Source organism: Perognathus longimembris, chromosome 9 (genome assembly GCF_023159225.1).
Source record: "Perognathus longimembris pacificus isolate PPM17 chromosome 9, ASM2315922v1, whole genome shotgun sequence".
NCBI lineage: Eukaryota > Metazoa > Chordata > Mammalia > Rodentia > Heteromyidae > Perognathus > Perognathus longimembris.
The window spans coordinates 4,504,710-4,532,521 of record NC_063169.1 but is presented as its reverse complement, the minus strand read 5'-3'; positions in this window follow the sequence as shown (position 1 = coordinate 4,532,521).

Sequence of the window (27,812 nt, the reverse complement as noted above, 5' to 3'; positions counted from 1 at the left end):
TCCTTAATGCAAGTATTTTCTCACAATACAAATACTTTCTCCTGATACCAGGTATTAGGAGAAATTATTATTTTGGTAGTATTAATTGTATTCGAGATCCACACTTGTGTTACTCAGGACGCCCTTCCCATTTTATTGCTATGTATTCTCAGTGGTGCTTGTTGCCGAATGATATGGAAATCCTTTGCTCAAGGAATGACATCAGCCGACTCTTTGGAGGCTGAGCAATAATTGCAGCATGACCAGCCATTACCTGGAGACTCCGCTTTCATGTCAGGAATATGAGTCTTTGTCATCAACAGTAGTTTCCTCCATGAAAATTCTACCATTCTACTCCTGCCTAATGTAGATTGGACCAAGAAATAAATCCAAAAGCAATAAACTAAATATCTCTTGGAGTTCTCATAGTCTCCCTAAATAATTCCCAAAATATACAACCAAGTTTTATGGTACCTATATATTGAAGGTACAAATACAGAACACAACTTAAATAATGTTTTTCCATTACTGAATAGTATTGAAACTGCTGAAAAAAAGAGTTTAGCTAAAATAATTTTTTGAAAAAGAACATCCACCCACTGGCATTAACAGAACTGAATCTACTCTTGAAATTTCAAATCAAGTGAGTGAAAATAATAATCCAGATGAGCTGGAAATAAAAATTAGGCAGCATGTCTGTTTTTAACATCAATGGCTCTTGATATTTCAAATTTTCTACATAATTTATATCACAAATGTGCAAAAACCAGATCTTTTAAAAAACAACTCTGTATTTGGGCAAAATAAGCTTCTGAAAGATTAATATTTTATGCACCTTATCTGGACTATACTTGAGTTCAATTAACTGGGAGTTTCTCATGGATATTTTTGTTTTAGAGTTTTAATAGATATCCAAACATCTCTTTTGTAGACCTTCGTATTTTAGTATGCAATTTTTACAGGTAGAAATATATATTGATAGAGTAGAGACATTTTTCAATATATGTTTTTCAGAGTTAGGTTGATATTATTATCCCCCAAGGAGGTTTTGAAAACCCAGCATCCCTGTTGTATCTCATAATAATTAAATTAGAGTATGGGGAAGGCAATCCAGGAATCTGTTTTTGAGCCTTTCCCTCGTGTGATTCCAATGTACAATAAAGCCAGAGGACCACTGTCCTTCTGTCTCTAACCAACAGAATTTTCTGACTATAAATTACTTCATTCATTTTAGGTAGACATGATTACTCAATTCGATTAGAAATCATCCAAATTAGCCTATTCAAAACTGAGTATTGAACAACCACTGTCTTTTTTGGAAAATGTTCAGTTATATGCCAGGCATTAGTGATTCTTACCTGTCTTCCTAGCAGGCATCTGACACCTGAGGGTTGCTATTGGAAGTAGGTTGTGACTAAAAAAAAGTCTACAACACAGTTTCCTATTAACAGCAAAAAAAAAAAGAGAGAGAGAGAGAGAAGAGAGAAAGGAAGGGAGGAAGGAAGGAAGGAAGGAAAGAAGGAAGGAAGGAAGGAAGGAAGGAAGGAAAGGGAGGGAGGGAGGGAGGGAGGAAGGAAGGAAGGAAGGAAGGAAGGAAAGGAAGGAAGGAAGGAAGGAAGGAAGGAAGGAAGGGAGGGAGGGAGGAAGGAAGGAAGGAAGGGAAGGAATCAGGGAGGGAGGGAGGGAAGGAGGGAGGGAGGGAGGGAATGAAGGAAGGAATGAAGGAAAGAGGGAGAGAAGGAAGGAGGGAAAAGAGAAGGGGAAATCCCCACAGGACCAGAGGCATGGCTCAAGTGGTAAAGCACTAGCTGTGAGCAAGTAAGCACAGCAGGAGCACTAGGCCCTGAGGTTCTAATTTACTTTTCTCTCATTCTCTCTGGTTCTCTCTCTTTCTCTCTCTCTCTCACACACACACACACACACATACACACACCCCCCACTCATGTATACTTTCTAATCTTCTTACATTACCACATACTACTGAATAACCAGAGGAAGCCCATATTAATCCATTGTAGTTTCATATAACTAATGTGTTAAACAACTTTCAAATACTAGATGAGGATTATTTCCTGAAGTTCTATTAGCACCATCAAAATACTTTGAAAGTTGTGTCTTCCACAGTAATACATACATCTCAAATCTAGACAAGGTAAATTATCATAGGTTAAAAATGAAGATTGACACCGGGTGGCTCACACCTGTAATCCTAGTTACTCAGGAGGTTGAAGTCTGAGGATTATGGTTCAAAACCAGCCCGGGAAGGAAAGTCCAAGACACTCTTGTTTCCAGTTAGCCACTAGAAAACTGGAAGTGGCACTGTGGCTCAAGTGGGGTAATGCTAGCCTTGAGCTGAAGAGCTCAGGGACAGCGCCCAGGCCCAGCGGTCAAGTCCTACAATAGACCAAAAAAAAAAAAAAAAAAAAAGAAGATTGTATTGAAACAGAGTATAATGATCTTTTTAACATCTTAGTGTTCTTTGATTATTACAATGCTGCTTTTTGTCTGATGTAATTGAAAAGTTAAAATATAAACTACAATCTAAACTCTATTTCCCAGGAAACATGGCATTTGCTGGCCATAAATTTGAGTTTCAGTGCATGACTAAATTTTCTACTATGCAATCATCTTTCTAACAACTGTGATTATGTAAATATGACAAAACCTGATAGCAAGTAGTGCCTTCCTAATTATACATAATAGCTTTTAATGCAAAAACAAGCCTGAAAATTAGCCATGAACGCCCCTCCCAAATGAAGTCAGAATTAATTGATGAACCAGGGTAAAGAACAAATTACACATTTCTTAATGGATTGGTACCAAAAGCAAAGAACTTTGAGTTCTTTGATGAGAATAAGAAAACTTACTTTATTGTTGCATTTCTAGGGACCTAAGTGATAACTTACAGTCTTCATTTCCAAGCAATGGTCAACATATCTGGACCAACATATTGATAATTTATGTCAGTGGATTCTGGTTATTTGTGAGTCCTGAGGACTAGTCAAGAAAACCATAGTATTGGCTTCAAGCTCATCACTCCTGCTTAAATAGCTATTAAATGCACACACTTATGAGACTACTGTATAAAGACACTATTACGACATATAAGGCAAAAATCAGTAAAGACGAGGGGCTGGGGATATAGCCTAGTGGCAAGAGTGCCTGCCTCGGATACATGAGGCCCTAGGTTCGATTCCCCAGCACCACATATACAGAAAACGGCCAGAAGCGGCGCTGTGGCTCAAGTGGCAGAGTGCTAGCCTTGAGCAAAAAGAAGCCAGGGACAGTGCTCAGGCCCTGAGTCCAAGGCCCAGGACTGGCAAAAAAAAAAAAAAAAAAAATCAGTAAAGACGAAAGGGCTGATATCTTTAAAGTTTATCACTTAATTATTAAAGCTTCCTAGGCTTTAAGAGAACAAGTATCTGCTGGTAGCTAAAGATTAAAAAGGTGGCTGGGATATGAGTGAGACATATTTTAGCTAAAGATGAAGAAATTTACAAATGTATTCCATCATTTTTATGATGTACTTTAATGGCCACACCATTTGAATACATACAATGCTAAAAAAAAAGATGTAATTTTTTTCATATTAACCTAAATTGTTAATAATTTCTGAAACTTTATAAAATATAATGAGTTTTTGGACCATATGGATTTATACTTTAATATATTTTATATTATTTATAAATTAATTTTGTGTTGATGGTTCTAATTATCTGATTACTTGTTCTATACTGTACACAGTTGATGGATCATTCCTTAGAAATGAATTCTACAATAACTTTTTACTGTCATGAGAAAATACTTCAGCAATGACTTAGTATTACTGAATGGAACCAAATCAAAGGTATGATGGAGTTCTCACTAATTGGACTTCTTCTTGTAATACGTACGACTTCACAGATCATCATGTAATTGTTTAGCATTAGAGTGGCATTCAGAATAGCATCAGGTACCAATTTTACTGATGAGTATTTGCAAATGTTCAAGAGTAACAGGATTTCATAATAGCTCAGTTGACTAAGTGGGCTGTGGTGGTATTATTTGTCACACGATATTCATTTACACCTTTTATCTTTTCAGTTTTCAGTAAATTAATGTCATATGAGCATCACGTGAACACAGACAAGATCTGTTCCTTCAAATGCTCAATGGATGTTAGATTAACACATAGAAGATACGGGCCCATAAACCACTCTCTCTTTCCAGCACTAGGTTGACTTAACAGCCTCCAAACATCTGGTCTTCTCTTCATGGTTCATTAGATGGCTAATGCACTCTTGTTTCTGAAGCTCAATCTGCTAAGTAAAAGTGAAAACAAAATGATCTTCTTGGTAAAAATGCTGTTGATAAATACAGAGCTGCTGTTGATGGGAAGATTAAGTGAAGGGAGCGTCCAGATCTGAATGAAAATCTCACATTCTTGTTGGACTGACAGGATGTTGGAATTCCCAGAAACCCAAGTATCATGCCATAACACAAATTTTTGACAGACTTAACCTGCTAGTCCATCCAGCAAGACTCAGTAGAGATGGATGGAGTGATGGTGACAAATTGGGCTTACAATTAAGCAATCAGTATTTCCATTTGACTATACTTTGATTAAGGTCTTCTTTCAAATAGAGATGTGTCATTCTAAAAAAAAAAAAAGCCTCTTAGGCTGGACTATCTGGCAAATTAGAAAATACAAGTTTTGGCCAACCAGAAATATGAGAACTCAATAAGTCAGAATTTCTCCAAGTGATGTACTTCCCAAATTTCCAAACATCATCACATTCTTCAAACTCAGGGCAGCAGCCAAGTAAGGTCAAGGTAGGATACTCACTAGAAGAAAAAGGAAAAAGATTCCATTCCTCCTAGAAGAAATGACTCACGCTAAAATGTGACACACACGCATATGTGTATGCCGGGATTCTTCTCACCCATCGGGAAGAACAGCGCTAGGTCATTTGTGGAGAGATGGATGGACCTGGAAAAATGTGATGTCAATTGAAGCAAGTCAGGCCCAAAGAGACAAACAATGCTTTCTCTCATATATAAAATCAAAGCTAACTGATACAGAAATATACAAATTTATTTATAATAAATACATAATTCTATTGTAAATGTATATTTATTATATAACTATAATATAAATAAATTTATATACATAAGATAAATATATTAATATATAAATATTTATGTAATAATGCATACTATATAAAAATAAATATATGTTGTATTAGTAGTACATGTTTACATATAATATATAAGTCATAAATATAGATATATAACTGTACAATATGGTTATTGTAAATATATTGTAAACTATATTGTAAATATAGTTATATATAATAAATACATATTGTAGGGCTGGGGATATGGCCTAGTGGTAGAGCGCTTGCCTCGTATACTTGAAGCCCTGGGTTTGATTCCCCAGCACCACATATACAGAAAATGGCCAGAAGTGGCGCTGTGGCTCAAGTGGCAGAGTGCTAGCCTTGAGCAAAAAGAAGCCAGGGACAGTGCTCAGGCCCTGAGTCCAAGGCCCAGGACTGGCAAAAAAAAAACAAAACCAAAATAAATAAAAAAATAAATAAATACATATTGTAATACATATATTATAAATAAAACATACAGCTAAAATATACTTTAATATATTTATTGTATCTTTGTATTTAATAAATTAAATAAGCATAAATTCATATTTAAATTACACATAAATATACGATTCATAATTAGTTACATAGTCAAATATAGTTATATAAATATATATGTATGTGAGCATATACAGGATCATACTGACATAAACACTAATATATTAACTGAAGTATGTTGTATGCAGGGTAGAATTCCTGTGTTATAATTATTTGAACAATTAACTTGCAGTCTAATGAAATAAATACCGAAAGCTGGACTTGAAGTGTTAGGGAGTGTGGAACCAAGGAGAGAGGAGGAGGATGGAGAGAGGAAAAGTGTGCAAATGCAGTCACCATAGTCAATGCACATATTTAACACTGGAAGCAGGCCCCCTGGGAGGATGGGTGGGGTTGGGAGAGATGGAGGTGGTTGTTTATGCGGCACAAGATACATTGTACTCAAAAATACATGGAATACTGAAACCCTTTGGCAACTACTTAAACATCATGAAATAGAAAATATAGCATCTTATAAAGATTAGTTTTCTCTGAAATAGACATGAACGATCAAAGGATAGCTTATTTCATTCTTGTCAAATTTCTGCAAAAGCTCTGAAGCTCAGCATAATGTAGTAGCACAAGAACTAACTCCAAAAGGAAAATGTTAACTGTTCGTCTAAATTTTTCTTTTTATCGAAATCATTCACGTTTATATAGATTAGTAAGTTATGAAGAGTTATTGAATGTTTATAAAAACAAGACTGGATCATCTCTAGAAAATATTTTTGATTTTCAGCTTAGTATGGATGCAAGATCATTTCTCATATTCAACACAAAGGTGTCTTTTCAGATGGTGACTAACAACTATCTGATGAGTTTCCAAATGATATGCAGAGACACTTCTAATTAGAGACATTAAACATTCTTCTTCCCTTTCCTAGATAGAAAATTGTTTTTTTCTGGCAGAGATTGAAAGAAGAAAAAATGCCCAATATCTTTGACCATTGCAAGTAAACAAAATCCTCACATCTAAACAATAAATAAACTTTATATAATTATTCATTTATATACATTTCTTATTCAAAAAATCCTTAAGGAATACTGAAGAGGTTGATTATGTCTAATAGAAGAGGGCTTAAGATTTAAGGTAATGAAATACTCCTAAGTAACTGAGAATGAATCTCTGGCACTGAAATACAGTGATACTGACTTTATTGCGTCCTCTAAGGAAGAAACTGCTCACTAGTAATTAGCTTCTCTTAGACATCAATATGTACTAGATTCCTAAGATTTAAATCATATATTGTGCTATTAATTATAAAAATAACTTTTCATCTTAGATAAATGATAGTTCACATCCTACTGTCTGAATAATATACTGAGCATTTCAAATGCACTATTAAAAATGTAGTGATGTCTTGGGCTGGTGATATAGCCTAGTGGCAAGAGTGCCTGCCTCGGATACACGAGGCCCTAGGTTCGATTCCCCAGCACCACATATACAGAAAAAAAAACGGCCAGAAGCGGCGCTGTGGCTCAAGTGGCAGAGTGCTAGCCTTGAGCGGGAAGAAGCCAGGGACAGTGCTCAGGCCCTGAGTCCAAGGCCCAGGACTGGCCAAAAAAAAAAAAAAAAAAAATGTAGTGATGTCTAGCTGCTGTATTCCTAAGCTTGGTGTATTGCTTTGTGGTTGGACCACTTGCTCAGTGAGCATGAGACCATCAACTGCTATATTCTTTCAGTATAATCAGAATGTCCATAAAATGTTTCATTTTTAAAAAAGAATTTTAGAAATGAATATTTATTTAAATTAAAAAAGTAAATAACTAAAGTCATAAATTGAAATAAAGAAAATCTTTCAAACTTAAATCTTACAAACTAACATAATAGGTATGTTAATTACTACACTACATCATAATAAAATGTTTTAAAATGAAAAAAGTATTGTTAATATGTGCAATAGACTGATATATACATAGTCATGTATATAACTTATATGTATATATATTTATTTACTTATCTTTATTGTACAGGTGATAAGCAGGGGATTACAGTTAGAAGGTAAAGAAATGAATACATTTATTTTTAAACACTGTTACCTTCTCCCTCATTTTCTCCCATTCTTTCCTCCTATATAATCTTATATAACCACCCGATGTAATCATAGGGTCTATTTTGTAGTGAATAATTGTCCTGTGCCAAAATTACCTCAGAATAATCTGTAAAGCTGTTTCTTGGAATCCTTGGTGGACACTTTCTAGGGCCCAGGAAGACATCAAAGTCCATGCATACTCAATCACTTTTATAAGATGACATAGGCTCATCTTCAGGTTAGCGACTAATAAATAAATCATGAATGAAACAACATAATTGCTGCAGTTGCAATGGTCCTAGTTCATTGTTTTGAGAAGCGGTTCTCCACACGCTCCTTTCAGATGCAGCTGTGCTTGGGATGTGTTCTTGTGGTACTGTTTGTTTTTCACCATTGGGCATGGGGCCTCGGGGTACTTCTTCATTAAAATTATTTCCATAGTGCACACAATATATTTGACAACCATTAGGTGAAGATTTTTATGTCAAAGGTAAAAGATATTCACTTACTTACATTGAGGATATAGATAAAGTAATAATGATTAAAGGACAAAATATCAATATATCTTGAGGCATCACGTCTAAGAAGTAGATAGATGCATCATTTGGAGAATTTCAAGTAAATTACTGAGGTTCGTTCCATTTGCTTTGTGAAAATAAGAAAACGATTTTAGAACTGCCTTTTAAAAATAAATGAAATAATATTGGGCTTTATGTCATATCAAAGATTTCATTAATCGAGTCAACACATCTAAGCTACTTTCCAATTTGTATTTGGGGAAAATTTAATTGCCATAAAAATAACCGTGCTCTATCCAGCTGCACACACGTGAGAAGGCACCAGCCCCCAGCACTGTTTCTAACCTTCGCAATGGATTTGCCACCACTGTGCCTCTTAGTACCTGTTTCAGAGTCTTTGAAGGTGGAGAATATATGAGTGGCGGCGGAGGGGAAGTATGTACTGGGATGAGATCTGAGTCCTTTGGGGAAGTATGGATAAAATAATATTTCTTGTACTTTTTTCTCTATACAATATCCCATAGTTCAGATTTTAAAAACGAAAGAACTTTTAGAATTCCCTCTTTCCTTCCTCCCGAGTCACGCCTTCCGCATCACCTTTTGTGGTTTGGCTTGGAGGAGGAGGAGAAGCGGGGAGGAGGAAGACGATGACAACAATGAGGAAGAAGAAGTCTGGACAAGAATCACAGTTGGAACCCTGATACTTAGTGCTGTGGGAACCAAGTAAAAAGTGTAAAGAAGCCCCCTTTTTGAGTCCCTAAAAATGGCAGACTGAGGCAGAGTAGTGGTCCTGGGGAAGGGCAAACTTAGGCGCACAGCAGGGACGTGTTCTAAATGTCACCCAAGCCCTTATGGGAAACTGCACAATGGGAGCATGTGGAATTGGTTTTTCTACTAACCTGCTGACTGTTTCTGTAACTATGGGCTGCTTGAATGGGCCGTAGCAGCCTGTCTGACCATTGTGACTAAAAGGAAAACAGCAAAATTTCTGGAGAGTAGTTATACCGATCTGAGAAGCATGGTCAACATGCTAAGAGTTGAGTTAATATTCTGTCAGCCTAACTGCAAGATTCCACTTCTGTCAGTGGCTTGTTTAACCTGTTTTTATCTTGCTTTGACCACCTGCATGTGGTACGTGTGATTTTTGCCTTTAAAACCCAACCCTACTGAGGCTCAGGGCTGTTCTTTGCCATCCTGGTGGTGTGCACATTACTTTTAGCATAAAGCGACAAGAATTTAAAAGACGTAGAGTCAGCCCACCCAACGCCCCAACATTCTGCCATAGAATTAGTCATTTACATCGCATCTAGATTTCCACAGAAAGTTATATGGATGTAAGATGAATATTAAACTTCATATATCAAGAAATGAAATAGGACCGACAGTAATTGCTCTATTTAGAGGGGGAAGGCAGTTTGAATTTTCTGTCTTTAATGCATTAGGGTTGTAGTAACCTGCTGTAATTTAAAATCATTATGGAAATACTACTTTCGCATCACTGACACTGATCAAAAAACAGCTCATGTCCCAGGCTTCCTGACAATGATTTTATTCACACAATGTGTAACCCAAAAAAGTACATTCTGTTGTTATTGAGTAATTCTTAAGGAACTAAAATGGACAATTTTGGTGTGTATTAGACATGAGGAAACCTGAGCATGACTATCAAACCTGATAAAAGGACACACAATAAACCTAATCTGGTGCTAGTATACTGTACGTAATACCAGCTGTTCCTCTAAAGAAAGAAACATCATCATTACTACTATTATAACACAAAACACATTATCATATTTTCGGGTAAGAAACTTCGCCAATTTTTTTCTCAAAGTTCCTTTCAATAACAGCTATTTGCAAGTTGGAGAGCGCCCGACATCTTTCCACGATAGTGTTTGTCTGCTTCAATGTACACATATTTTACAATTGGAGAAAGATTTCTATCTAAAATATCATTTAGTACTTATGTAGAGTAGATCAGGCCACAGAATAATTCATTTTTTTTGTTTTGTTTTATGTGACTGTATGGGGATGAACTCAGGGCCCGGGCACTGTCCCTTAACATTTTTGTTCAAAGCTAGCACTCTATCACTTGAGCCACAGATCCACTTCTAGCTTCTTAGTGGTTCATTGGGTGTAAAAGTCTCATGAACTTACCTGCCCAGGCTGGCTTTGAACTGTGATCCTCAGATCTTGGCCTCCCAAGTAGCCAGGATGACAGGCATGAGCCACAGTGCCCCGTTTGTTATTTTCTATTATACGAAACTTCCACCTGTCAGTGAGTGTCAACCAGAGACCACAGTAGAGCCAGAGTAAGATAATTTGAGCGATATCCACAAAGCACTCACTTGTGAACACATGAAGTTTATAAAACAAGAGACACAGCAAGTCCATGCAGTAATGCCTAGGCTCTTGCCATTTCCATGTCAGGATTGTGGGATGGAGTTCTTGTTCCTCCTGACGGTCCTCTGGTATTTATGGTGTCTTGAGTCTAGTACTGTGTATTTATATGCAGTAGTTAAACATAAGAACAACAAATCAAACTTGAAAAAGAACATTTTCTGCAGTACTATGTCCATGATGAAAAAGACAAAGACACAGAACAGATATCATTTGTTCTGTGATGAAAGTTTTTAAAAATAGATGCTTGAATGAATACAAAGCAGTTATTCAAATTGGTGCCTGTTGGTGATATTTTATTCTGCTCATTTCACACAATTATTATTCAGTAGAGGACAAGAAGGATGGCTCTGAAGAGGAAAAGGGATTACAAAGGACAAGTAGACAAGAGTAAATAAGGTTTAGCTTCCAAAGGAAAGAGGAAAGTGGACAACCATAGAGCATATTTATTTGCTAGTTTTCATGGCATTATTTTTCTTGAATCAGATTGGAAGTTTTCATTCATTCTGCACATTTTTGTATCATCTACCTATACACGGCATACTTCCATTGCTTAGATTAATATTATTATGTGCAATGCAGATGACTTAAACTCATATAATTAGACATGATTTTTTCATCAATAGTTCTAGCACACAGTGGACCCTGAACATTTGATACACAAAATATGAACAACTGAAACTCACATAAATATTCACAGTGGAACAAAAAGAATTCAGAACGCCTCTAAAGGGAAAGAAAGAGTACAACACTAAAGCACTTTTATAGAGAAAATAGCTGAAGACATAAAAGAAAGTCCAATTACTGAGAAGTATTTCTGAAACCATTACCTGTATTTCGCCAGATGTCATTTCACACACAGGTAAAGAGAGCCGTTGGTGCTTTGTGGTCCTAATCTCAAGATCTCCTCCCAAAGGCTGGAGGACTGAGGCCAAACAGAAAGAGGCATCGTCAAACCCCCCGAGGCAGAATTTATTCGTAAAACACCCAACAGGAATGTCAATTCATAACACAATCTTTTTGAGCAGCGCCTATCAGAATTTCAAGATTCTTTCTGAATGATCAAATACCTCTCAAGTTACTAAGGAAAAGCGGCTAAACTGCCTTTTAAGGAGAGCAACATTGTTGGTATCCAGGTGTCAAGTACCTTATTTTTGTTTCAAGTAGCTCACTGGAAATGAAAAGTAATTGCTATGTTTGTGTGGGTGCTACAGCTTGTGTAGGGGCTGTAAACAGATAGTGCTCAACGGATAATCCAGAGGAAAAGCCAGTATCAAGGGGCCATGTGTCTTTGGATTGGCTTTGCAACATGTGGTTGTTTTGCAGAGAACACTCAGGGAGGCCGCAGAAGGAGCCAGGCTGCCGTCTAAAAGCACGAGAACCACAGCACACCCAACACCCCGTGACTGTGTAGCTTGCTGTGGAAGAGCAACGCTAGGGGCGTGTGCTCCTCACCTGTCCACACGCTCGTTTGGCCTCCGGGTGAGCACTATTTACACACCTGGGGCCCCTGGAGAGTGGCTCCCTGAGAGAGCACTCTCAGAGGTGTTCTGCTCTTCTCTTGCCCTGTCACACACCTCCGCCCCAGTGGGCTGAACCCTCCCAGCCGAGATGCCAAGCCCACCGCACCGTGCGACAGTGGGCTAAACCTCCGGGAGCATGAACCCCAAAGAAGACGGTCCTGTTGATTTCCACAGGCATTTTCTTATAGCAACACGAAGATGGCTCCCCCATGCTCTTGTCTGGGGTCAGTTCACCGCCTTGTGCATCCTTGTTCTAGAGGAACCCGCTTTATGACTGTGACTCACGGCTCTTGATTCTTCTGTACCTAAGATTCTTCACCTGAAAATGTGGGGAGATGATAACATTTGAATCCAAAAGTTATTGTCAGGACTGACACGCACACATAGTAGGGATTTTTTTTAAATTTCAAATATTTCCCTCCTTTTGGATAATAAACAAGGGATTTTATGCCCAATAGAATAAAATACAACCTTTTGAGTGTACACAATGTGCTTCAGCATGTGATAGACATCAGAGTGAATCTGTTTTGATAAGGAAAGCCGAACACTGAGAAAGGGCCGGGAAGGAGTGGGGCAGCGGCCCAGGTCCACGTGAGGGGAGCAAACGTGGCGGGCGCTCTTTTCTCTCCACCACGTTGTCAGCTCAGTGTCTCACAGAGGAAAGCTGCCTGCGAGGGGGGAGCTCACCGAACCCCCGCTTCGGTCAAGCACCGTGAGTTCAACAGGTTATTAGACAACGCATGAGGTGCTGGAATCGGTAAATGGGAGTCCCATTCTGAAACCGCTGTGGACATGTAGGCACACTAGTAGTCACGCTTTATCATCCTTAATCATATTTGTTTTCTTGGAAGTTTCCTATTTCTACATTGGCTGGAGGCTGGCTAAGACCTGTTTTGTTTTTTTCTTTTCTATGACCTGCTGTCTGGGCAGGGCACATTACCTTCTCCCAAGGTCATTTCTCCATCCTGGGGTGTGGTGGCGGGACCCTGGACGGTCCCCTTCCTGCTCAGGGTGGCAGTCTACACAAGGGTGACTTTCACTCCAAAGGGTTCGAATGGTTTAAGCATGACACCAGTGGCACATGTCGGTAGCCCGAAAGCTTCTCCAGAGGCTGAGATCGGAGGAGCACTGTTCAAAGCCAGCCCAAGCCAGAAAGTGCTTGAGACTCTTCACTCCAATTAACCACCAACAAGCCAAAAGTGGCCCGACTGCTCAAGGGTAGCCTGCTATCCGTAGGCAAAAACGCTAAGCGACTGAGTTCAAGCCTCGGGACTGGCATAAAACAAAGTTATTTCTCTCTCTCACTCTCTCTTTATTGTCTAGATTTCTGCTTATGGGTTGTTTTCTGTGTTTAACAGCATAGGCAATAGCTCACTGCAACTATGTGTTTCTCGAGTTATGCCGGCAATGAGCTATCATGCACACTTATTTAGAGATAGAATATTAGAAATACAAGTCACATCAATTCAATCTGTCTTTCACTTAGCATATGCCATAGAGCCTCTGTGGAAATTTAAATGGGCATGGCATGAAAAATAAATAAATATATACAACCAATCACTGATGGCTGACACCTGTAATCCTACTCAGGAGGCTGAGATCTGAGGATCGTGATTCAAAGTCAGTCTAAACAGGAAGGTCCATGCGAATCTTATCTCCGATTAACCACCGAACAGCCAGAAATGGAGATGTGGCTCAAATGGTAGCGTGCCAGCCTTGAGAGCAAAAAGCAAAGGAACAACACCCAGGGCCTGAGTTCAGGCACCAGTACCGGTGTGTGTGCGTGCATATGCGCACACACACACATACACATCCAAACTGCACGACTATCCCAGGTATTGACTTTAATAGTGGAGTTGGCTGGATGAAATTTTGGTGCAGGGCCTTTCGTTAGCACTGCAATGCTGGGGTCTCAGCAGGTCATTTAGAGGAGATGGACGTGGTCTGGAAACTAGCCACACCCCCAGAGGGAAAATGACACGAGGACCCACCGATGTCCGTTGCTGACTTGGCAGGCTTCTGGCTTCCCCTCCGGTCTGTGCAGGAAACACGAGCCCCAGTTCCACCTGCAGTCCCGGTGGTTAATTGGAGATTGGAGTCTCCTGCGCTTTCCTGCTCGGGCTGATTTGGAACAGTGATCCTTAGATCTCCGCCTCTTGAATAGCTAGAATGACAGGCGTGAGCTCCTGCCGCCCGGCACTATTTCCTATTAAATAAAGATTTCAGTCACACTTGTGGGTCCAGAGCGCACACAGAGGTGTTGTCCCTTATCTGCGCATCCTGTGTTCTGTCACCTTTCCTGCACCTCCCCCTGGGGGTGGATGGGACCTTTCACCATCATGCCCCTTTGGCGCGGCGGAACGCAGCCCCAGAGTCAGAGACTCTGATTTTAACGTCTCTGCTCCTTCCTCCTTGCCTGCTTCCTCTCCTACAGCAACAAAGCTGTGCTTTTCATGTATGTGTTTTTCCATTTTTAAGAATGTTGTGGCCCTGTCCACTGCCTGCCAGCTGGCAGGATATCTTACCTGCCCTTCAAGGCTCCAAAGCACACACGCCTGTGCGTTTAGTCAGGAGGGCACTGAGGTGGAAAATTAACTGGAAATAGGTGTATACCAACCCTGTGAAAGGAATACACTTGCAAAGAGAATGAGGTAATTGGAAAGCCTGAAGATGAGAAAAACCAATGTGAAACTCAGCTAATAAATGAAGGTGTAAAAACTTTTAGCAGTGATTGGAATTAAAAAAGAAAAGAAAAGAAACATTGACTTCTGTAATACTCACATTATTCTGTAATACTCACATTATTCTGTAATACTCACATTATTGTTGTCTCGCTTTCACTCTGTCTCTGCCTCTCTCTCTCGCTCTCTCTCTCTCTCTCTCTCTCTATCAGACTGGGATTGGATTTGGTTCTGGATGCGCTCAATCCTTGGAGCTCTACCAACTGAACCAAGCCTCCAATCCTGAGGGCCCTTAAATCGATGTGGGTAAACAATTTGCTTCCTTCAGTGAATAAAATAAGTTTAGGATGTAACTGTCACGTTACCGCGGATTCTCATACTTGAATACCATCTCTATAGTTAAACCACATTTCAGTTGGCTTTTGTTTTCATTTTCTTTTACTCATTATGCACTTGTAAACATTTTTGTTAGTTTACCATTTGCCCAATTCATATATTACAGTCAAAATCCATGCGTTTTAGGAGCTGAGATCCCAGGCTGCTCCGGCAGGACACTGGACCCCGTTGCTCCTTCTCTTTGGGGATGTGATGAGCACTGATCTTGGAGCAGGCCCTGGTTTTCAGAAGGTAGCAGGGGGCACTGTACGTAGTTAATTCTGGGCACTGAGTTTAAACGTTTTAAGGGAGGGAAGAAGTGATAACCGCTCTAGGTTTTTAGGTAAGTCTGCCACGTTCTGTCCATTTGTCATCTACTTGGTAGGCCAAAGAAGGGCAGGAGAAGGCCAACTGTTGAGCTAGGCGCTGCGCATAACGCCCGAGTCTGCGCTCAGGGAAGAGGCGGCCAGAGCGGCTCAGGCTCGCAGCCGCTGGGCTAAAGGAAGGCAAACTACCCATGGCTCTGGAAGCATTCTCTGCGCTCTGGCAAAGGCAAACCCTCAAGCGGGTCCCTAACAGGTGTAGCTTGTCTCCCACTCTTTAGGTAAGCAGGTCTCTCCTTTCTGCTCAGCGGGAGCTGAGGTCTGGGAGAACCTTGCAGAATTCTTCATGTATTTGGATAGGGTTGAAAGAAGAAGCAAATCCTGCCACAGAAGAGCTCCTGTCTCGGATTTCAATAGCAAGGTGTTTCGATGAGACGCAGCACAAGCCCCTGCCGGTGGACATTCTGGAGGGGCGGTCGGGGAGCTGCCTTCTTCATTAGGAACCACTATTGTGAGCCACACATCTTACAGTTCCTCCCCATTTCCTCAGTGCTGTTGTGGTTCCACTGCGCTGAGCCCTTTCACACGACCTACCCCCCCCCCCCCCCAACCAGGAACCACAACAGAATAACAGCTATGGCGCCTGAGAGAATTCTTCTGATGATTCTTCTGAAAGACAGGTCTATGCCTAAGTTGGAAAAATTAGTACAAAACCCGTCACAGCTTTTCAAAGGCCGAAAAGGGTTTGATAGTAGGAAGTGGGAAAAGAAGGTTATTAGATCAACCGTCACAATGTCTTCAGAACACAGGGGAGCAGCAGAAGTTCAGATCGGATGTCAGATAGGGGTTTGAAACAAGGTAGGTAACTCAGTGCACCCCACAGGGGTGTGTCGGGGCCTGGTCCTGGACCTGATCTTCTTGGCATACTGGGTCAATTTAAATGGATTAAAACAGATGTGTAATAACCATGTCCGAAGAACTTAGCTGCACTAAGATTTATCAATTATGTCAGAGGAAGAGGAAATGAAATAAGAAATGAAAATATGGGGTGGGAAGTCCATAGCTTTCACTTATATAATAATGTAAGGATACATATATCCACCCACTTAGAACTTGCTTGCACAAGTAAAGTTTATATTTTACATGCCAATTCTGCCGCCTAAAGAAGAAGAAAGGTTGCCATTGATCAGTGGGCAATGACAACAGGAACTGTCTTATTTTTATGTAATGTCACTGGGCCTGAAATATTCCAGTCCACTAACTTGTTTCTCAAGTGTCCCCTGAAATTGGGATTAAATGCCTTCCTCCCCCATTGGTGGCTACCACAGACATCTAGCTTCTGCCAGGTCGGCTAGAACTGTAGCCCACAGCTCCTTACCAGGAAGACGGGGAGTCTGGGGTGCCTTAGGGCAGATCCAATGCTGTTGCGCTCCTGAAAGTAATGTCCTGCCTTCCTGGACTAACCCTAATTGACCACCAGCATTGCTTATAACATTTGCAGTTCTCAGGGAGTCTTCATTTCCCCAAAGTTCACCCCCAAGTACCACTCTCCATCCTCAAAAGAAAGTTGCCTGCCCCTTAAATAGTTAAGGTTTAAGTGGATCATTTTAAGGTTGTATTTCGTAAGGAAGTCTTATCGTCTTCTAAGCTATATTTTCACCTCAGATATAGTCTATTTGGGTCTAGAGTTGTATATAGTATTCATTTACAATTTTAAATTTTATTTTCCAGTGTTTTACTTTGGTAATTTTGTATTTATTTTTCCTTTCAAGTAAACCTATAAGAAGTTTATATCTATTTTTCTATAACAGGAGAGCTGACTGGTTGGTATTTTACAACTACCCCATGTACTGTATCTATGTACGCATGTGTATATATATATGTATATATATTATGTATATGTATTTACACACATTTCACTGAGAAAGAATTAAAACTTACCTAAATGCAGAAAATCTAATATACCCCTAATATGTCTAATCACTTGACATCAATAATTACTAATTCATTGCAATCTTAATTCATCAGTACATCTGTTTGCTCTCTTTACTGAATTCTGCTGAGGAAAATCCATGATATGATGATGTCTCCTTATGCATTATAATTTCAGACTGTAACTCCAAATGATAAAAACTTTTAAAAAGCATCTACCAGCATCCTAATATTTGAAATAAACATTACTTGTTAATACTATCATATACCAAGTCAGCATCCAAATAAAAATAATTGCATAGGTTGAAGTGGTTGGTTCCATTCTTTTTGTTTAATCATTTCCTATTGAATTCCCTTCACACAATGGCCAATTTTCTAAATATATTGCAGCATAAATATACACTGTCTATTCTGTTAATCACTTTGTCCACATTTATGAAAATCTTATTTTCATTGCTGTTAGGCATTGTTTATTCTTCTGCTTCAACACTAATGCTGCTTTTTTGTTAAAATGGTACTAATAAAGGGAGTACACATCTTATTTATTTACTTCATGAGGTTTTTTTTTTTAGTTGATGTGTTTCAAGGGATTTTTTTTCCATTTAGGGTCTCTCTCTCTCTCTCTCTCTCTCTCTCTCTCTCTCTCTCTCTCTCTCTGCCAGAACTGGGCCTTGAACTCAGGGTCCAAGCACTGTCCCTGGCTTCCTTTTGCTCAAGGCAAGCACTCTACCACTTGAGCCACAGCGCCACTTCTGGCCATTTTCTATATATGTGGTGCTGAGGAATCAAATCCAGGGCTTCATGTATAGAAGGCAAGCACTTTACCACTAGGCCATATTCCCAGCCCCCTTAGGTCTCTTTTAAGGAAATGATTTTGTAGTTTGTCATCCTACATTGTCTCTTTGGAGATGACTGTTTTGTGAAAGTATTTCTTTAATTGACTGTCTTCTTCTCTTCTTCCTCCTTCTTTATTTTACAACTGTGCTTCCTATTTCCATCTGGATAATGGCATTATTTATAGCCTGTATTTACTTTTCCTTTCTTGTCTCTCTTTTGTTTTTAGGTCTGTGACTAGGACTTGAACTCGGTACTTGCCATTTTTACTCATTAGCAAGTGCTCTACCAATTGAGTCATGTCTCCAACCTCTCATATATTTCCTTATTTGCCTTCTATTAAAATGATTTTCTTCTTTTCTCATGAAATCTGTGAAATTCACCTTCAAATCTAATTTGAATACAATGATATACTTCTTAAAGTTTTCTGCCTCTTATTTTTTTTAAGTTTTTATTATAAAACTGATGTATGTTTTCTGCCTCTTATTTGTGTTCTTTCATATCTTAAATAACTTATATCTTTAGTGTTTTAAAATACTGAGTGCAGTTTTCATTTGCTTTTCAAGTATATCTTCCTGGGAAGATTTATTACTTGTAGAGATGGTCTTTTATTATAATATAATTTAATATAATACTGCTTTAAAATTATCTTTAGGTAGTTGTATTAAGGAGTTGCCATTTAACAAAGCAGATTATGCATACAAATATTTTATGTGTAATATCACTTGCAAACCCCTATTAATCAATATTTAAGGATCATTACTTGCTCTTCAGAATGAATTTAGGTGATATAGCTATGTTAGCCATGGGGTCTAAGGCTTCCTTTTCTCCTGTCAGACCTGCATTCCTTCACTTTCCCTTCATTGCTCCCTTCCCCCACTAGGATATGGACTTCAGTTGTTTCTGAGTCTCTCTCAGATCACTATTATCCGCCCATCATCCATCCATCCATCCATCCACCCACCCACCCATCCATCCATCCATCCACCCACCCATCCATCCATCCATCCATCCATCCACCCATCCATCCACCCATCATCCATCCATCATCCATCCATCCATCATCCATCCACCCATCATCCATCCATCATTCACCCATCATCCATCCATCCACCCATCCATCCATCCATCATCCATCCACCCATCATTCACCCATCATCCATCCATCCATCCATCATCCACCCATCATCATCCATCCATCCATCCACTCATCATCCACCCATCATCCATCCATCCATCCATCCATCCATCATCCATCCATCCATTTATCCATCCATCCATCCATCCATCCATCTCCCGAGGTTTTCTCCTTTGTATTTGGAAGCTGATTATTGACTTGGTTTTGAAAGTTGATTTATGTAACTGCTCTGAGCTCCCGATGTCTCTGGCTGCTGCCCTAGGAGGCGGCAGCACCTCCTGTCTATTCTGGACACTCTTCTCACCTCCGCAGAACAGACTCCGCACGTGGACCGTGTCCTCCGCCTAGGAGAGAAAACCTGACTAGCAGCAATGTCTGGCATGTCTGGTTTGCAGCGCTGACAGGAGTCCCTGTCCTTCTTCCTCCGTGCTCTGTGCAGTGTAATAGCATGTGGCCTGTGCATCTAGAGGGCTCCGTGTTTGGGGTGCCACGAGGACTTGCTTTAACACTACTTGTTCCATCCATGCTTTGGGAAGGCTTATGCTTTGCTACCTTAGTTGTTGCCTCGTTTTCATGGACAGACCTAGAACTTTAGATTGTGTCACTGTTTCTCCCCTGATGGGTAGTTTACAACAGCAGATTCACGCTGCTCTCAGTTCTAGGAAGAGCCAGGAAGAGACTACTGTTGGCTTCTGTCGCTAACACCTGCCGAGGAAAGAATACAACTAGCTAGCGGAGGATACAAACAATGGTAGCAAAATGGCACTGAAAGTAACCTTAAGGAAAAGCCAAGCAAATGGAAGGAACAGAGAAAGACACTCCAGGTTATTCTGGATAAGGTAGTCAAGAGAACTTCTCTGAGGCTGAATAAACAAAACTGAGTTAAGCACAAATCTGAAGAGAGAGCGTTTTGTAACCTAACAGGATCTAGTATAATAGCAGTGAGATGGGACGGTGTTTGTCAAGAAGAAGTCTCAACTCCTGGAGTGCATACACCACATGACAGGCACAGGACCGGGAGGAGGCTGACAAACGGGTTGTCTGGGTACTGGCCACATACAGCTTCTAAGTGTCTTGAGTAGAGGACTAGCACTTGGCTTGGGAAACCAAAAGCAATACCCTCCCTAGAAAAGGCAGAGCAAGAAGCCCGTCAAACACGTGTGAGTGCATTGTGTCCATTGCAAAGCCTCTGACTTAAGATCAAAAATGTTTCCTGGATTGTCAACTATACATAAAGACATGTAGCCATGGGGTAGAATATTGAATGTGTTGTATCCTAGAAATTCCTTCGAAGGAAATATGGACTCTCTCTGAGGACGATATCCTAGATCCAAAGTTAAACAAGGACAGTTTCTTTCGGGATTATAACATGGCTATGATTTCTTATGATAAGACTCCAGTGCTAGCCTTGAGCAAAAAGAAGCCAGGGACAGTGCTCAGGCCCCAAGTCCACATCCTAGGACTGGCAACAAAAACAGAACAAAACAAGATTCCTGATGTTTGGAGTGGAAGATCATTCAGCTGTTTGACTCCCATAAAAACACTCCAAGACTCAGTGCTAATGCAAATAAAGCTGAAGTACGTTTTTCAAATTCCAAATAGAGTTAAAAAATAAAAGAACAGTGTACTCAGATAAAATGGTATATTGAATATAATTGGTGTAAATCACCCACTGTTTTCCATTATCACACACAAACTTCCTCTCACATACATGGCTGTTAGTGGCTGTTCCTAGAGTTTTCTCAGGACACAAAGCAAAGCAAACTATATATATATATATATATATATATATATATATATATATATAATATAAATATATTTATATTTCAAGGTTTCAAAAACTACATTCATACTTCATCTATGAACAAAAACACTTTGTTCAAATTGGAAAACTTTTTTGAGTTATCATTCATAAGCTTTTTCCTTGAAATATGATATCAGAGAGTATTAAAAGCATCAACTCAATGGAAACACTTTTAACATGCCAGTTTAAGATTACTGTAATAATAATCAGGTAAGTTTATGTGTAGAGTTCCTACTGTACTTTAAATATATTATACCATATACCAATTAAATTTATGATGTTTAAACAAGCTCTTGGAAATTGAATTTCTGGATGAAGCAAATAAAATATGGAGAAATAATTCATATAAACTTTACCATATCAAGTATTTCTTATCAATAAATAAAAGTCATAGAGACTCCGATGGAACTCAAAAGTAATTGAGGAACTTGAGAATTGGATTCAAAATTTAACTGGCTAAATTATAAAAACGGGATAATCTTTTCTTTGTAAAAAATAATAGCAGGTAAAAGAGATTTACAGTATGTCGTATCTCTTGTGGTGATTAAGAACTTTAGATTTCTTCTCTATCTCCATGACTTCTTCCCATACCTGATTATAATGTTTTATATAGGACATGGTAGTATATAGGATTTAGAAAACAGAAGAAATTCAGCACTAATAGGAATTTACATTTTTATTAAATTCTTTTTCTAACCTTCTCCACAGCTTTGGCACAGGAAAAGGCAGCACACCTTCTATCTTTAATAAGTTAACGTTTAATGCTAGTTTGAAAAGACTGATGGAGGGCTAGCCATGAAAGGTTGCAAATCCATTTGGGCTATTCGATAACCCAAAGGAATAAAGATGTTGAAGCCTAAGGGGGTTTGATGATTTCCCTTAGAATGTTTAAAATTGTATATCAAAATTGTATGAGGTTTTCAGATCTGGAAATGTTGCACAAGACCACTTGTATGCTTCCTTCATCTCCCTGTCTGTTTGTACTTCCAGAGGAACTTCTTGTTCCCATTAAGTGAGTCACACCAGATGGGAACCGTAATGTGCTTTTAATGAATGTGTGCCAGTCCAAAAATGAAGGGGTTCTGTCATGCTGGGAGCCGATCTCCCTCATGGGCTTAGATTTTTTGGCAAGAAGACCCTGCTCTCTGAAATCACCTAGTTTCCATTATTAAATTAATTTATGAAAGAGCACTGACTTTCAAGGTAACACAAAAATCAAGTCTCAAATCCAAATCTTCCTGGAATATTAACATACTAAACTTGCATCATCCACATGACAAATAACCAAAGCAGGTCCTCCTTCCGCTCACATTTTTCAAGGCTGAGATAAAGACACTCAGGGTGAGTATCCAGCAGTCAGGATGGTAAGTATATACCCACGTTTCCCTTGGAACTGTAATGTGGGCTTTGATCAATGGTGGTCCTCTGAATAAAAAGGAAATTTTTATCTCTTGTAAACTGTAATTACACATCATTCCTGGACTATTATCCAAGTTGAATCCTATGTTGAAGTCTGACGGAGAAAGACTGGACTGCAAGATGGAATGCCTCCCTCTTGCCTTTCCTCTTCCCATACTTTAGCCCCCAATTAGTTACTTAAGCACTTAAACGTCTGTGTCTGTGTCTGTGTCTGTGTCTGTGTGTCTGCGTGTGTGTGCGCGCGCGCACCAGGAAATGGGCTTGAATGTTGGGCCTTGTGCTTTCACTGGACTTTTTTGTTCAAAGCTAGCGCATTGTGAATTGAGCCATGTCTGCCACTCGCACCTTTTTGCTGGTTGTTTGGAGATAATGGTCCCTCCGATTGATCTGCCCAGGCTGGCATTGAATTGGGATCCTCAGATCTTACCCTCCTGAGTAAATGGGTTTAGGTCATGAGCCGCCTGCACCCAGCTTGGTCACTTAATCGTTTGCCATCCTTCACCTATACAATGAGTCTCTATTCAACCCTCCTTCATGAAGACAGTGAAACAGAAAAAAAAATGTAATTTGCAATTAGCATTTGAAAGTATGCACAAGTTGCTGCTTATCTAATCTATGAGAGAAACCCAGGGGACTGTTTTATAGAAGAAACTCACTATGCCAGTGTCCCACCTGCCAAATTGGAGGGAGAAAAAGAATGACAACCATTCTCTATATGCTTAGGAGCAAAGGAAAAAGTGCTAATATCTTTGTTTTTCTTCCAAAATAATCTATGTCCTTTGTATAGAATATATTGACTCATTGACTTTTGCTTCATACTTCATACAGCTAAGTATGAGCTACAATCCACGCACTCTCTGTCCTTGTATATGATATATTATTGTCCAGAAGATAGGGTTATGTTAAGAGAAAGTTTGTATGAAGCAATCATTTAAAAATAAAATACAATTATTTAGACATTTCAAATGCACAAGTGTGGTTAGAAAAATTTCCTTGGAAAGATTTGATAACACTGAGAGGTTGAACTTGGAATGGTCTTGAAAGTTTAAATCCAAACTTACTGTGTACAAGATATAAAAAAGTCCATCTGGCTACAATGAATTTAATAGTCTGGAAGGGAGCCAAGGGAGGCCGGACTTAAGGTTCTATCATGGTTTGCAAAGATATGACCTTGACCTGACCTTGAGGCTAATGGCCTGCCAAGCAGTAAACATAGAGGACAAAGACAGACTTACTTAGATATGGTTCACTTGGCAAAAATGTGACCTTATTTACTTATTTAGTGTTGTTAAAGGAAAGCGAAGGCAAGGGATATTTCAAACGACTTTTGTCTAGATACATCTTTCACAGATTCTTTAAATTTAGGTTCTTGATTTTTAAGGATGCGAAGATGACTTATGATGGAATTTAAAGCACAGGACAAACCCAAGCTTAGAAAAAGGAATATGAAAGGGAAGTGTGTAAGTGTCTGCAAAATATATCACCGAGTCTATGCCCCTGAGGGTTGTGGGGATTCGTTATTTCATATGCCTTCGGTCAGCTCATTTGAATATTTGTCCCATTCATTCACAGAGAGTGAAAAGAAGTGAGCAAATGGCTGCCTCAGAAGAAATTTCAAAGCTTGAGAAGAAGTATAACCTTCTGCTCAAGTGTGAAAGGAACCCAAAAGGGAGGAGGGCTAACCCCACATTAATGCTTACTGCTTTCAGAGTTCCCCAGCACAACTAACACCTCATTAGTGACCGCACTGTAAACCAGGTAAACAAGAATGGCGCTTAGCCCCACAGCAATAAACTATAGACTGAAAATGCTAGAGAGAATAGAATGAGAACGCAAGCCAGCCTATGTACTTTGCTTTCAGAGGCCACTGGTCGGCCAATCAGAACATCCCAAGTTCCCCCACTTAAAATAGCTTTAAAAAATAATTCGAAAGGAAAGTTAGAGGAAGTACCAGGGAAGGTTTTGGAGTTGCCATTCAGTGGACTCTAAACCAACTGTGTAGCGACTTCTCGCGATCATTGTAAGGAGTGTGGAAGGTTTTCATGGCAATGGAAGTCCTGCACCACAACACTACATATTACGCACCCAGTCAATTCTGCATGGAAATGTGAGTGGTTTTACATTCTTGACTCTTACAAAGAACAATAATGTGGACAGTCCTGGATGATTTTTTTAAATAATGCATTTTCTGTTTTTCTTCAGTTAACATCTAGTTGAGGCTTTATGGGAGAAGTGCACATTTAATTTTGTAAGAAAATACTCAACTGTTTTCCAAAAGGGTGAATAATTTATGTCATATCTGTAACATGAGAATATCCAGTCCAGTTCCTCTGTGTCCTTGATAGAACCTGGCACGATCTGTTTTATTGTTATATTGAATTTCCTGATTGATTATAAGCAAAACCTTTTCTTCATGATCATTTGCATGTGCTCTTGCATTAGATGCCTGTTCCACGGCTTTCCCAGTCAGAGCAGTAACTTTGCTTTGTTATTGCTCTAATATTCCATACAGAAGTTTCTGCCATACAAATGTACGGTCTCACCGATTTCCCTTCGCTTTCTTTACCAGTTCCCTTAGGCTGTCTGGCTCTGATTTTCATCAGAGGCTTTCAGCCCATCTTTTCACACTTGGATTCTTTACTTGCTGTTGCCCTATACCTGTTAGGAAGTCCTGTGCAGTGATCCTTCAGTTAGGTCCTTCTGAATGATTTGAATTGCAAATGCATGTACATAATGTTGTTAGAAAGCATCACATTCAATAGGCCTCCCCGAATCCAGTCAGGGCCTCTGTACCCAAGGAAGCACAGGCCCTGTGCTTGTTGCCAAGAGACCACCTGAGCTTCCCGCACCCCCTGGAGGAAGCACAAGGTCTGCTGCTGAAGCAGGATTGCTGGGGAGACGGGCACCAGGCTTTCAGCCTAGCTGTAAGCTCTCATTCATTACCAGTGACTTAGCTGACTCCTGACCTTTTCCTCTCACGTAATATTGAATACTGCCGTCATAGAATTCATGCAGGAAGCTGGCAATCATTTGATAATTCTTTTTAATTGGCATTTTTTTCTCCTTTCATGAATACTTAAATCTGCTCTTGTTTTCTGGTTTGTGTTTTCATATTAAGAAATCTCATATTCATCTCAAGAATAGTGGAGAATCTTAGTGGCATTCCTTCTGCATGAAACCCATGATGGGGCTATAAAACAGAGCTGCTTCAGTATAGAAATTAGTGAGAGAATGAAAAACTTTGATGTTTGTTCTAATGGACCAGTGAAGAAAGGAGCACGTAAAACAGTAAGTTGTTCGTTTCAAAAATAGAAGGGGAATAGCAAAACATATTTCTACTAAGGTATCCTTGTCAAAGTAAAAAATTCAGAATTCAAACATGTTTGGGAAACTATTTCTGATGCTTTTGTTTCTCTAAATTTTTCTTTTTCATAGATATTCAATATTATTATTAAATAACTAAAAATAATTTAAAATGCTTTAGGTAGGTGATAGAAATGACTCGCCATAAAATAGATATAAATTTAGAGAAATTACCTTTGAGTATTTTGAAACCCTGGTAGTATTCAAGACCTACTTTCTTTTTTTTTTTTTTTTTTTTTTTTTGGCCAGTCCTGGGCCTTGGACTCAGGGCCTGAGCACTGTCCCTGGCTTCTTCCCGCTCAAGGCTAGCACTCTGCCACTTGAGCCACAGCGCCGCTTCTGGCCGTTTTCTGTATATGTGGTGCTGGGGAATCGAACCTAGGGCCTCGTATATCCGAGGCAGGCACTCTTGCCACTAGGCTATATCCCCAGCCCCAAGACCTACTTTCTATGCCAAAGGTCTTAGGTCCTGAAACGATTGGTTTTATATGGATGGTAATCATGGAGAAATATCAGTGGAAATGACCATCAGAAAAATCCCAAGGAAAAAAACTCTACAGTCCCGCCATAATGACCCCTGGCCCTGAGATGTTACCTCGTGAAAGGCCTTGGATCTGGGGAGAAGTAGCGAAAACAGCTTGAGATAAATTTATGATAAACCGAGGACATTGGCCTGTGTGTTGCTTCTGGGTCTCGGATGGTTCACTTGATCCTGTTTGTCCAGATGACTTGCTTCTAGCTCTTCACCCCACCACTGCGGATCATTCTGTGAATGGCTTTCTCAACGACAGTCGTCTGATACCAGGGACAGAGTCTAAACCGGGCAGTAAGTTTTTCCACCTACTTACTCAAACCAAGGTTTCTTACCTTGACAAACGTTAAGCCACAGCGTTGATGTAGAGCCCACGTGAGGCGGCGCATGCAGAATATCTTCACACAATCTCTAATAATTAAATATTCAAGACAGCAGGTGATTAGCCATCCACACTACATCTGCACTGGCCCATCCGTCGCTTTTCCCAGTGCCTGCAGCGGAAGGTCCTAGGGAAGCTGCCAGCCAGCCCAGAGCTCAGGGATGAGGACCCTACTGAGAGCCACAGGCCCACAGCTGGGGAGGGAGGGAGCTGCTGCAGAGCAGACACCCGCCCAGCGCCCGCGGGGCTCGGCGCTGAAGAAAAGTCTACACATCGGTAAGAATGAGAATAAAAAGACCATCTCTTGGCGTGTTTTCATTCATGAAGGGATGAGCTGCCATCTTTACAGTGTTAAGAATCTGGAAGCATCTAACTCACGGTGGCCCTACGTGGCCGTTTTCACGCTATATGCGTTTATATTCCAAACAGAACACAGGGGTCCTTAATGGGAACTTACTAGAAATTATATATATATATATATAATAGATTATACATATAATTATATATTATACATTATATATATATGTTAATCCAAGTGAGGTGATGGTAGCTCACACCTGTAACTCTAGCTACTCAGCAGGGAGGCAGATCCAGGTTCAAGCCCTATTCAGGCAGGAAAGTTCTCTAGACTCCACTTTCAAAAATAACAAGCAAAGAGCAGTGCTGGCAAAATAGCTCAAATGATAGAGTTCTAAGCACACAAGGAAGTTGAGAAAGTATAAAGTTCTCAGTTCAAATCTCATATCACACACACACACACAATGGATATGCAGTGTAGCTAGGTGATCATTCTGATAGAAATACGCTACCAATTGCAAAGAAAGGAATCAGTCTGAGTCTGGCACTGTATCTATGAAACCCTGTCTAGAACCACATGCCTGCGCCATGTGTTCCATTTCATTTC